We start from the raw sequence: 13,446 nt of genomic DNA, 5'->3' as shown, positions 1-13,446 counted from the left end.
TCTAAATCATTGCCGAAACAAATTCAGGAATTAAAATAGAAATCCTCCCCAGTGGAGTCGCCAAAAACTGTAGGGAATAGTTTCAAGCCTTTAAATCCCACTAGCTTGAACCCCACTGTGATCATACACTAAAGTACGGTGGCGTCCAAAAGGGAAGAAGATAGAGCAAAAGAGTCGCCAACAAGTTTTTAAGGAACTTGTAAACCGTTCACGAGGTGAAGGTTACACCCCTTAACGATCCAAGAGATCGTCAACTCCATAAGGTCATGAACCAAATAAGGGTTCGGGGATGATGGTACAAATCCAACCTAAAAGAGATTGAACCTGCCCTAATAATAGGCCTCTACTTTATTCTGCTCGTATTCATGTGCGCTTTCTGACTAACATACAATCAATAGATTAACCCTAAACCTGTTTAATCTATGTTGGTTGAATATTAATGCACAAATAAACTATTATTGGCGATCACTTGAAATTATAATCACAATTAACCCTAAACAAGATTATTAATTATCTTATTAAGCGTGATTGCAAATACCAATTCCCTTTAAGCATTCAATAAAAGGTGATCAAGCAATAAATAAATATCAAGCAACATAATAAATAATCAATATCATGAATAATAATTATAATAATAATAATATCACCATAAATAAAATAATCATCATCAAAATAATAATAATAATAATAATAATAATCATAAATTATAACAATTATAATCATAATCATGCTCATAATCATGTTCATGTTAATATTAAAGCATAATAGAAATAGCAAGATCCTAGGCATGATACTAACAAGATTAATAACAAATCCTAGCATGTCACTAAGCATTAAAAATCAAACCTTTAGCCCTAACATGATACTAACATGAATAAATACTAGGAAGAGAATAAAAGGCATCATAACAATCATATTTAATATTAAAATTAACCTAGACATGATACTAGGAATCATAATAACAATCTAAACATGATATTTACATCATAAATCAATTAATCAATAAAATCCCTTAAAGTACTTACTTGGATGCCCCGTACCTCTTTCTAATAACAAAATACACACGTTAGTAACTTCAAGGAAAATAATAATCAAAGCAATTAAATTAAATAATTGAAAGAGAGATTTGGGACCAAACCCTCAGAAATTAAAACCTTTCACGTCTAGGGCGAAGGCAACTTCGAATATGGCTAAGTGTTTCTAGATCTAATGAATGCGGAATTTTGTATTCGAGAAAACAAAGTTTTAGAAAAGAAAGAATGAATGATTTTAAGAAGAGAATTGAAGATTCTTGGTGAATGAATATTGATAATCCGTAATTGGTGAATGAAAACGGAGTTTTTGATATGATATTTATAGAGAAAATCATCCAAAAAAGATAATTTATCAAAACAGAGTCTGAAGACCACAAAACCACTTTGGCGCCAGGACCAGTGGCTAGCGCCAGGCGCCAATGCTAGCGTCTGGCGCCAATCCTGATTCCAGGCGCCAAGGCTTGGGGTTGGACGCCAATTTGGATTTCAACACGTTTTCGAAAATTTGATAAATTTACCGTACTGGAAGATAAAATAATATAATTTCAGTCGAAAATGCTATTTGATCTAATTAAAACTCTGAAGAGTCCTAATTGAATTAAGAATGATAAGACCTTCTAGAATGTTCTAGAAGACTAAAACCATTCCTAATTGCAATAGGAATGATAAATTATATTAGGCCCTCCCCTAGATCATTAGGCCGTACTTAAAACTCAAACCGGGCCCAGTTTAGTAAATTGGCCATGAATTCCTCAATATTCATCGGAATTGGGCTTATAATATATCGTTGGAAAGGTCTTTGCAAGCCCCATCCAACTACACCACTATTGGACCCATATCATGGACCAACCAAACTGGATTGTCTGTTTTCTTAAAATAAAGTTTTCAAAAACAGAGAGAAGAGAAAAAGAAATAAAACTTTCCGCAACACTAGACCTTTCCACACTTTCGTTTCATTCGATTATGATTCGACGTGAAAGGCACTCATCACTGGGTCGGGTTTTGGGGAGACACAAATGGGTGTCTACAGGACCCTTCTTTGCTTAGCCTTGAAGTTAACCCCAGGCACTGGTAAATCATGCATCTGCATCCACACAACAGAGATTCAGATTCAACGTACACAGGTGAAACAACTACTACCTCTGTTTCGTATTAGTTGCAACTTTGGAATATTTTATATCTCACAAATAATACCCCAAAGTTGCAACTAATAAGAAACGGAGGTAGTACTATAAGATCAAACCTCACATTATTCACTCCAGCTTGGGGTCCAACGCTATCCCGTGCATCCCTTGGGTGTTGTTCACCATAGGCAATATCCAATAGCTTGATCCACCACAAGGAAAGACCACACAAATGAAAATTGGTTACTCCTCTCTACACCATATTTGTTTGAAGGACTGTGCAATAAAAAACATACAAAAGTGCTTACCCCAAGTTTCCCGTAGTCGCCAGACAACAATTTGTCCGACTTTGCTGCCATCCCAATCTGCTGCATAGTCCACACTTTAATTCTAGGAAAAACACCCCACTGAATAGGATCCCTATCCAACCGATCCAAGTACAATATCTGCCAATATGTTGAAAACAAGCAATTACTAAGAAAGGAACCACAAAGAAAAAACAAAACAAGCAATAATACACTGAAACACACATACTACAGCAAATATTGCACACCCGCCGCATCCACTTGCAAACCCATTAGCATAGAAACGTCGAGCAAAACTTTGTACGCTCTTCAGCAACTTCGACAGCACTAAAGAGCCCCAGTCATACTCAACTGCCTCCATAGCACAGCTTATTGCAGGTAGTAGGTCAGACGCAAGCCGGGGTGACTGAGTGGGACACAACACCATCTCTAAAGCAATTATCAAGAACAACGTCTTGAATTCCTCTTCCTCTCCAGCATCGAAGTACCCCTCCAAGCGACTCATCATATCTGAACTTAATGGTATGCCTACAGACGTGTAGATCTGACCAGACTGTCCCCCAGACTTGGACTCCCACGATTTACCATACTTCAAAATTATATTCTGAACCTTTACATGTTCATGATGGGTCATGGTTTTTGTACAAGGAACAGTCCTAGAACCCATTGGTATCCCTAGTACCCACCTAACCTGATTCTTTGAAAACTTAAACTCTATACCGTTGGGACTTCTAAACATTTCACCAATTGGATCCATCCGTGTCATGACCCAATATGCCAATTGTCTTGGTAAATGCATATCTAAAGCAAGATGTAAAAGACTACCAAATCCCATCTCACAAACCCAACGTCTTCTCTTATCATCAAATTTCTGACATATGCGCCCAAATGACTCGATGCGGCAACCCATGTTAGGAGGCTGCCAATGAAATCACATTAATAAAGTTAATGTTCCTCTCCTAGACCCACTGACCACTTAATCAGGAAGCAAACTTACCCGACTTGATGCCTTGGTATGTTCAGCCATCACCTCCGCTCTACCTTTTACAGTCCCTCCATAACTTAATCTGTCATCCTAATCACACAAAAAAAACAGTATACTTAATTCATTCGTAAACATTAATCATGCAAAAACACAGTGAGAACAATCTTAGATTGAGTATTGTAGTACCTTAAACAATTCTGGATACAAATGCATGGTCTTCTGCTCACATACCTTACGCTTCTTACTGAGCCCATACCCCTCTTCAACATCTTCAACCACAGCCCCAATCTTCATCCCAAAACCCCTCACCATTGTACGTTTATTCTTACCATTCCCCGCCGACATTTTGATAATCCTGTCCGAAGAACGATTATATCAAATTTGCTGCCACAAAACTCAATCTACCCACAAACAATTAATGACTGCATAATTCACCTCATTTAATTAACACAATATCACATAGATATAATGAGTAATGAGCACCAGTGAATGCATAATTCAACTCATTCCATCAAATGAACATTACAATACAACATAAATTACATCATTCAGTCAACTGAACAGTCCACCATAACACAATATCACATATATAGAAAGAATAATGAGCACCAATGAATCAATAATTCACCTGATTTAACACAATATCACATAGATAGAACGAATAATCGTCACTAATGAATGCACAATTCACCTCATTCAATCAAATAAAATGAACATCCCAACAGCGTAATTCACCCCATTCACCGAACATCAACATTTCCAATATTTAATAGCAGCGTAATCGCAATAATTCCATTATATAATTCCGGACAAATTAATACCTTTTGTAGCTTTGGTTCTGCATCTGCAACCCTAACAAATCTTGTAACTGCAACCCTAATTCTGTCAATTGAAACAATCACCGAAAATCGACCCTCAACCCTACAACATTCGAAGAAACAAGAACCAAGCGCCCAGTACGAATTGAGAAAAAACAAGCCAGTTCGAATTGAGAAAAAACAAGAAGCCAGTTCGAATTGAAATCAGAAAATTGAAATCAAAAAATTGAAATAGAAGTCAGTGAGAACCTGGATACAATGTTTCCGCCCAAATTGGAGATTCTCCTCTTCGTCTTCGACTTCAATTCGGCAGTGAGAAAAAGTTTGAAATCCAGGTCGCCCAGATTCGAACTTGTATTTTTACCCATGAATTCGCCCAGTTTCGAATTCAAATCTCCGTCGAAGAATAACGGCGTATGCCAGCAAGTATAACAGCTGGCAAACGAATTCTAAACACGTAAGATTAATTGGGCCAGCTCAATCGTCCAGCAAGTGACTTATAATGTGCGAAATGTCGTTTGTACCCCTATGAGATACAAGACCTGTTTCTCACGGTGAGAAACAGGGAATTCGCCCTTGTTTTCGGTTAATATATTCAGTACTTCATTAATTAAGTTATGCATGCCCATATTTTCAATTTCGTATGTAAACAAAAAATAATAATAAAAATTAAAAAAAAAAAAAAAAAAAAAAACTTGCTTGAACTTAGCTACATGAAGTCATGAACCAACATAAGGCCTTTTAAGGAGGTCACTCATCCAAGTACTACTCTTAATCATTGTGGGCTTTGTGGCTCATGTCATTTGATGTGACAGCTTTTACACAAACCGACCTACATATAGTAAATATATTTATATATAAAAAAAGAAATTTTGCACACCTTTAATAATTTTATTTTTCAAAACTATACCTTTATGCCGGAAAGTGGAGTCAAACATACCTTAATTAATTTTTTTTTTTTTGCAAAATCATACCTTTATGCCGGAACCCCATTTTCCAGCGTTGACTATCCCAAACCCACCCATGAAACCGCCCCTCCCCACTAGCCTTATTCACAAAATCATCCCCTTAGCTCCACCCACGAAACCGCCTCCCCTCCTCATCTCCACCAACGAAATCGAACTCTCTTCTCTCCACCACCCCGCGAAATCTGGGTTTAGGGTGGTGCGTGTGTTAATTTAGGGTTTGGGGAGCGCATCTAGTGGTGCCGGCGCTGACAATGGACGGGAAAAAGGTAGGTAGCTAGGGCTATAGAGGAGGGTTTAGGGTGGTCAACATCGTTAAAGGGGTACGTGGTGATGTTGTGAAAGGGTGATTTTTTGTGGGTGGGGCTAGGGAGGGAGATGGTTTTGTGGGTGGGGCTAGGGAGGGAGATGGTTTTGTGGGTGGATTAGGGTAGTTAACTTCGAAAAAAGTGTCTAACCCCATTTTCCGGCATAAAGGTATGGTTTTGCAAAAAAAAATATTGATTTGCAAAAAAAAAAAAATAAATATAAGGAGGTTCGATAGGGGTATCCGTGTGCAAGTCAATGCCGGATTCCGGTGGTCAATGGCCTGAAAGTGAGGGTTGGTCGTCTTTAACAAAAAAAAATTTTAACGGGTCTGACTTTGCCAAAAAACTTTTTAAAGGTTGTCCCAGACAAAAAATGTCTTTTAAATGGTTGTCTCAGATAAATTTTCCTATTTTTAATGATATGATCAATCTTGTACATATATCCTATTCAATTTAATTTTTAATAAAAAAAAAAGAAAATTTGACAATTACCAACTATTATTCTTTCCAATTTAGCAATTACCACATGCTATTATTTTTTAAAAAAAATTACCACCTACTCTTTTATAAAACATAAAAAATTCCCACCTATTTGCCTCCCAACTACCTTATGAAAATTTTACAGTAGTCATTTGAAATATGACTACCATAATGTTTTCATGATTATAAAGTTTATAATTGATATATTTTTTTCCAGATAATTAATTATTTTACTTAATTTTAGGTATAAAATAGTATTATCAACATTTTTTGGATTTATCAAATTTTTAGCAACATTTATGTAATTTTTATGGTTTCAAAAAAAAAATGTAATTTTTATTCTTATTTTATAGTTTCTTGAAAAAAAATTATTATTATATTGGATTAAAATTTTCAATAAATATGTATGCATAGTAGATATAAGGTGAAAAAATTAAACCAATTTGATTATATACTATTAAAATAGTATGGTAGTAATTTTTCAAACGACTACTGTAAAATAATCCACTACCTTATGACGTCATGTGGACCCTACTTTTTACCTTCCCTCTTCTTTTACCTCCCTTTTTTTCATTTCTCACTCGATTTTTATCTCCCTTGACACATTTTTTGAGCGAAAAAATAAATTGGGGCCCAACTAGGTGGTTATTTTTTGAGTGAAAAAATGAGTTAAAGGAGATGAAAATCGAGTGAGAAATGAGAAAAGGGAGGGAAAAGAAGAAGGAAGGTAAAAAAAAATGAGGCCCACATGACGTCATAAGATGGTTGGGAGGAAACTAGGTGAGAATTTTTGATGTTTTATAAAAGAGTAGGTGGTAATTTTCAAAAAAAATAATAGCATACGGTAATTGCTAAAATGGAAAGAATAGTAGATAATAATTGTCAAAATTTCCTAAAAAAAAAAAAATTTCAGTTTCTAAACAAAAAATTGGACTAAACTAATTACCATTAGCGCATATACTTGCAATTTCTAAGTTCAAAGGATTCTCCCATCTCATTAAATACCAACATTTGATTATAGTTTATTAACAATAAACCTAGTAGTTCATGGCATTGTACATTACAAGGTCCATAGGTTTTGTATCAACTTCTCTAGTGTATTAAAAAGGTTGATTTTTTTTTTAATCTCATTTAATAATATTTATTTTTGGGTTTTTTTTTTGTCAGAAGCTATCTAATCAAACCTAAATTTTTTAAGAAACTACCGAATAAAAAATGTTGTAAGAAACTAAGTAATAAAAGGTAAAAAAAATTGTAGGATACTACCTTTAATCGAATTTTTACCATTGACTTAATTTTATGGCGTTGACCACCTCAAAACACCCTCAAAAACCATTGTGGGGGTTGATTTTCAAGGTGGCAAGGTTATTTTTGAGATGGTGGGAGGATATTCTGAATTGGTGAGGGTAATTTCGTGATTCAGGATGTTGGTTTTTGGGGTTAGAGGTGGTGGTTTCGACGGTTGGAGGGTGAATTCGGCATGGTGGAGGCAATTTCAAGCAATTAATTGTGTTGGTTTTGGAGATGAAAGTGGTGGTTTCTGGGGTGTTTTGAGGTGGGTCAACCGTGGAAATCTGGTAGAGGTAGTATTTTACAACATTTTACCTTTAAATGGGTAGTTTCTTACAACCTCTGACCTTCAATTAGGTAGTTTCTTAACTACAACATTCTTTTTAACAGGTAGTTTTTCACAAAATTTGGGTTATATTAGGTAGTTTTTGACAAAAAATCTTGTATATATTTTTTTTTTTTTTTTTATAAGGTGTATTTTAAAGTTAGCTAAATTGATGGATTTGATGAACTTTATCAATTAGAGGGTTAAGATTCACTCACATACAATGGCCAATTTTATTATAGTCAAATAAAAACTGTCCGCAAATACCATAAGAATACGTTGCTGGGTTGATATCAAAACTACTTTGACTATTCAAGATATCATCAATTAACCTATACTAAAAGCGAACCTAAGATGACATTTGTCACGATGTCATTAATAATTTTCCCTCCTTTTTGCACTTTCCTTTTTTTTTTTTTTTACCAAATTTTAATGACTTCCATTTTATAAGCTACAATAATACTTATTTCTATTTTGACAACATATCTAATCCATTTATACTCAATTAATATTTTTTTTAACATATATTCTATATACTATTAATCTTGTAGTTACAAGTATACAAACATAGATTAAAAATCAGGTATTAAATATTAAGGAGTATCAATTTTTTCCTCCAAGCTCCAACATTAATCATTTGACATTAATCGTTATGCAATGTGATTATTATAATTAAAAAAAAAAAGCCACTACTACTCACTATAAATACATTTTAAAAAATTTGATTATGGAATACTAATTATCCTAAAGTAATATAAATCAACTAAATATTCATTTAATGCCGGTCAAAGTGTGTCAACAAAAATATAAGGACAAATGTATATGAGTTCGTATACGGGTACTAACCTTTTATTTTTTTTCCCTTTTTTTTTGAAGACATATACGGGTACTAACCTAAGCTTATATTTTCGTTTTCTTATATAAAACCCAATAGTTTCTAAATTTCTATTAATAAATTATTTTTTATAAAATTCAAAACAATAACCTTTACGCATTTGGTATAAATTAAAATTCAAGTTATTTTGTCACAAATATTCTTTTTTTGATAAATTGTTAAATTAACAACCATTCTTTATTCCCCTCAAAAATAAAAATAAAAAATAATTAAAAACCATTCTTTATAAATTTTGTTGTAAAGTTTAATTATAACCGTGCATGGCACGGGACTTAACCTAGTTAGATTTAAAGAGAAATCACTAATTTTTATTTGGAAATTTTGACAATTACCACCTTCTATTATGTCCATTTTAGCAATTACCACCTTGTTTTTTTTTTTTTTTTTTTGAAAATTACCACCTTCTACTATCAAAAACATCAAAAGTTATCACCTTCTTGCCCCCCAACTACCACATGGCGTCATTTTGGGCCCATTCTTTTCCTTCCCTCCCTATTTCCCTCACATTTCTCATTCTTATTTGGATTCTCATCTCCCCTTTCACTTTTTTCCCCCAAACCACCAATAATTGTTCGTCAATTTTGATTTGGAGGAGTGAATTGAAGTGTTTTTGATTGTTTGGGGGAAAAAAAGTGAAAGGGGGGATGAGAATCGAGTTAGGAATGAGAAATGTGAGGGAAATAGAGAGGAAAGGGAAAGAATGAGCCCAAAATGACGTCATGTGGTAGTTGGGAGGCAAGAAGGTGGTAACTTTTGATGTTTTTGAAAATAGAAGGTGGTAATTTTCAAAAAAAAAAAAAATAAAGGTGATAATTGCTAAAATGGACTAAACAGAAGGTGGTAATTGTCAAAATTTTCTTTTTATTTTATGAATTATCATATACAGGTAACCCGTCTTAGATGTGGTGGATTCATAGTGGCCATTCGAGGAAACCATGTTATCGCCGATGGCACAGATGTAATGCAACTAATGAACGCGGTAGGCGAACTAGGGAGAGGCTTCACCACCCTATCCGTCCCCCCAGTTTGGGATCTTGAACGCTTAACCACGAAAGAATCCACAAATGTCACCTTTTCTCACCCCGAGTATGACCAACACGAAGAAGTCGATCAACATCACTCCGATAATGATCAAGCCAACCTTGTCCAACAATCCTTCCTCTTTGGACCATCCGAGCTTGCTGCCCTACGCTGCCATGTCCCTCCTTATATTGAACAATTCTCCACTTTCGACATCCTTAGCGCCTCCCTTTGGCGGTGTCGTACCATAGCACTTGGTCTAGACCCCGAGGAAGAGGTCTGTCTACTGTTCGCTGTTAATGCAAGGAACAAGTTTAACCCGCCCTTAGCGAAGGGATACTACGAAAATGCGTGTGCATTTCCGGCAGTTTGCGCTAGGGCGAGTGATATATGTCACAATAGCGTAGAATATATATTGGACCTCATTAGGTCTACCAAAAAAGAAGTGAATGAGGAATACATGAGGTCAATTATGAACCTTATGATAAAAAATGATAGGTCAGCATTTACGGTACGTCAAACATACGTGGTGTCCGACCTAAGACATTTAGGGTTTGCAGATGTGGATTTTGGTTGGGGAAAACCCATTTACGGAGGCCCAGCTAGTAACGGGTCAGTACCAGATGCAAGCTTCTTTATTACCTTTAAGAACAAGAAAGGAGAGGCTATGATTATGGTGCCCATTTCCTTGCCCCCTACGATAATGGATGTTTTTGTTAAGGAACTACGAGCTATGATTGACTTCTGATCTACCCCTCAACATTCAACCATTTTTAGAATTTAAGTATTGCAAATTTGCAAGGTGCCTTCGAGTATTTTGGTTCTTAATTTTTCAATTGTTGACCAAATTTATTTACATCCTTGTAAAGATTTCTTGTAATTGTATTAAAAATTTTAAATAACTCAAACAATATGGTTGAAATAAATAAAAATCCATACTTGGTATTTAAAAACTCAAGCCATGATACGCACATGTCTCCGTCCTATATTCTCTTTTACAATTCCATGTGTCAAGTGTTCATTATTTCAATCCAATGTGCCACATGTTTATTATTCCAACCTAATGTGCCACGTGTGCACTATTATCTTTTTAATTCAACATCAAACAAAGGTAAGTAATTAATTAGTCAACAATTAAAAAAATTATAATTAAAAATTTATAAAGCTACGTACGTAGTAATTGTATATTATTACACAAAATAAATAGGAAAAATTAGAAATAATAATCTCAACTTTAATGAATTTTACTAGAATAATCCCAACTTTAGATTATTCTGGAATAATCCGAACATTGGGGGTTCTTCTTTTTCTTCAATCCCTAACCGGTCTACAAAAGAGAATGACCTACTATATAAGGTCATTTGACACGTGTCAAGCCCTGATTGGTCCAAAAAAATTGCTTCATCTGTACCACAATGATGTTTTTGTTTGGAATCCTTGAATTTTTTTAAAAAGAGATAATCTTCTAAATTTTTCTTAATCTATAAGAGAAAATATAGTCATGTGGGATCTAGTTTGATTCGTCTTGGCGAATAGATTATTAATATCTAATTTTTATAATTGCTACTGTGAGATTAAAGATATTTGCGGTCAAAGATGCGTAAAAAATTGCATTGATTTACGAAACGGGAACATCATTGTGAAACGGATGAGGTATTTTTTTTTTTAAAAAAAAAAAAAAATCACCAAACCACCAATTAGCCTCCCCTCCCCCACCAGACCACCCTAACGACCACCCAATTACCCAACCTACCGCCCCTTTCTCGGCGGGAGACGAGTGAAACAACCTCCGCTGTGTCGCCACCTTCCTCCTTCCCCGAAACAACCCCCCATTCCCCACAAAACCACAGCCCCGAAACCACCGCCCTGAAACTTCGAACCCACCAATGAAACCCCTCCCCACTGCCAAAAACCCCAAATCGCTCTTCCCACCACCTCGAAACCCTAAGTAATTAGGGTTTTTGACGGTGGGGAGGATATTTTGGGGTTTTCGGGAGTGGGAGCTGAGGTATGGTTTTATGTGGCGATTTTCGAGTGGAGGAGATTGGGGAAAAGAAGAACTGGCAAGTGGGGAGGGGGAAAACGACGTAGGGGGAGGGGGCAGGGGAAACCGGCGCAGGGGAGGGGAATTAGCGTCGCCGTTTAGGCCAGGGTTTGATCGGTTGTTTTTGGGATTAGGCTGGTGGTTTTTGGGGTTGGCTGGTGTTTGGGATTTTGGGGTTTTTATTTTTTTTTGTTTATATATTGTTTTAGCCAATTCACTTATGAAACGTGTCACTTTAAAAAAAAAAAAAAAAATTTAACCCATTCAACCGGTCACCAGTTTTTGGGATTGAAAAAAAAGACAAACGCATAAAGTTCGGATTATTCCAGAATAATTTAAAGTTGAGATTATTCTAGCAAAATTCATCAAAGTTGGGATTATTATTTCTAATTTTTCCAAATAAAAAATTATCGTTATAGACTTTTGCATAGTTCATCTTCTATCTCATTGAGGTTATTCTTCCGCTCTCTTTACAACTATTAATTTCTAAATTGATGTTTAATTCAACCTTAAATTTACAATATCCATAATTCTTCCCTTCAAATTCAATGCCTCAGTCTTTTCCCTTCTTTAGACTTTAGTACGTAGCCTACTAGCTTCCAATTCAATTCTCCTCTAAAAATTAAACTTCAATTCGTAATCAATAACTTCAGTTAAATTTTTCATCCACGATTACTTATTAAGATTTCCTCTCTCATCTCTCTATGAGATTTTGAGCATTCTACAGAGTTAGGTATGTTAAAGATTGATGTTGATGCTACACTTTATAAATTTATAAGGATATTAGTGTTGGCCTTAGTGTGATTGTAAGAGATGATATTGGAATGGAGGTGTGAGCTACCAACAGTCAGGTAAGGAATGCATGGACCGTTTCCCAAGGTTCAAATGCATAGCTTTCCCACGATGGTTAGTTGTACCGTGCGCATCACGCGCGTAGACTCCCCTAGTAAAATCAATAATTTGAAAACATGAAAACATAATAGCGAGTCAATAAAAATAGATCTTAATTATTAAAAATAATTAAATTTTAAGTTAAAAAAATAACATTATTTTTGTAAAATAATTTTAATGTAGCATAGATAATTAACTTTTAGTAAATACAACTCAATATAACATTTTTAATACTCTCTTTGTTTCATATTGATTTTTTGACTTTGACAAATTTTGTCTCACAAAAAGATTTTTAAGTGAGAAGATAACAAGTATGAAAAAGAGGAAGTGTATATAAATTTAAAGAAATACTTGTATTTAAAGTGCAAATAGTGCACATAAGGATGAAAAACTAATTAAGGTTTTGTTTTCTTCGTCACCTGAAAATAATAATATGTAATAAAAATAATTTTATTTTAGTTAAAATAAATTCAGTTTAGTAAAAATAGTTTCAGTTTGATAAAGATAATTGTAATCAAACAAAATTTAAATTCAATTCAGTAAAAAAAAAATATAATCTATAAATATTATTAACTTAAAATAATAAATATGATAGAGAATCATTTTTAATAAGTTTTAATTGGTAAACATAATTTTAGTTTAGTCAAAATAATTTTAATTCAGCAAAGATAAGATGAATAGAAATTGGCCTACAATTATTTTATAATACTCCATCTGTTTTACTTTTTGGTCCCCTTTAAAATCAATCACTAAAAAAAAGGAGAAATCTTAATAATCTGACATTTGATTGCAACTTTGAAATTAATATTTTGTCTTTTCCTGTTTTATTTATGGGATTTGGCTGTAATCAAGCAAATCCAATAATTAATCTTGATTTGGAAAAATTTGTCATATCAGCAATCCACTAGCACATATATTAATCAATCAGAATTATTTGAGTCTTTAAATACCCAATTAGATAG

General features: G+C 34.3%; 1 pseudogene; it reads left to right on the top strand.

Annotated features, from left to right (window-relative positions):
* Positions 1-10,297, top strand: part of LOC145557386 (benzyl alcohol O-benzoyltransferase pseudogene) — a 51,487-nt pseudogene extending 41,190 nt beyond the window's left edge.
* Positions 10,298-13,446: the final 3,149 nt, after the last annotated feature.

This window comes from Chenopodium album, chromosome 9 (genome assembly GCF_948465745.1).
Source record: "Chenopodium album chromosome 9, dcCheAlbu1.1, whole genome shotgun sequence".
Classification (NCBI taxonomy): domain Eukaryota; kingdom Viridiplantae; phylum Streptophyta; class Magnoliopsida; order Caryophyllales; family Amaranthaceae; genus Chenopodium; species Chenopodium album.
The sequence above is the reverse complement of the archived record's forward strand: the minus strand, read 5'-3'. Positions and strand labels throughout refer to the sequence as shown.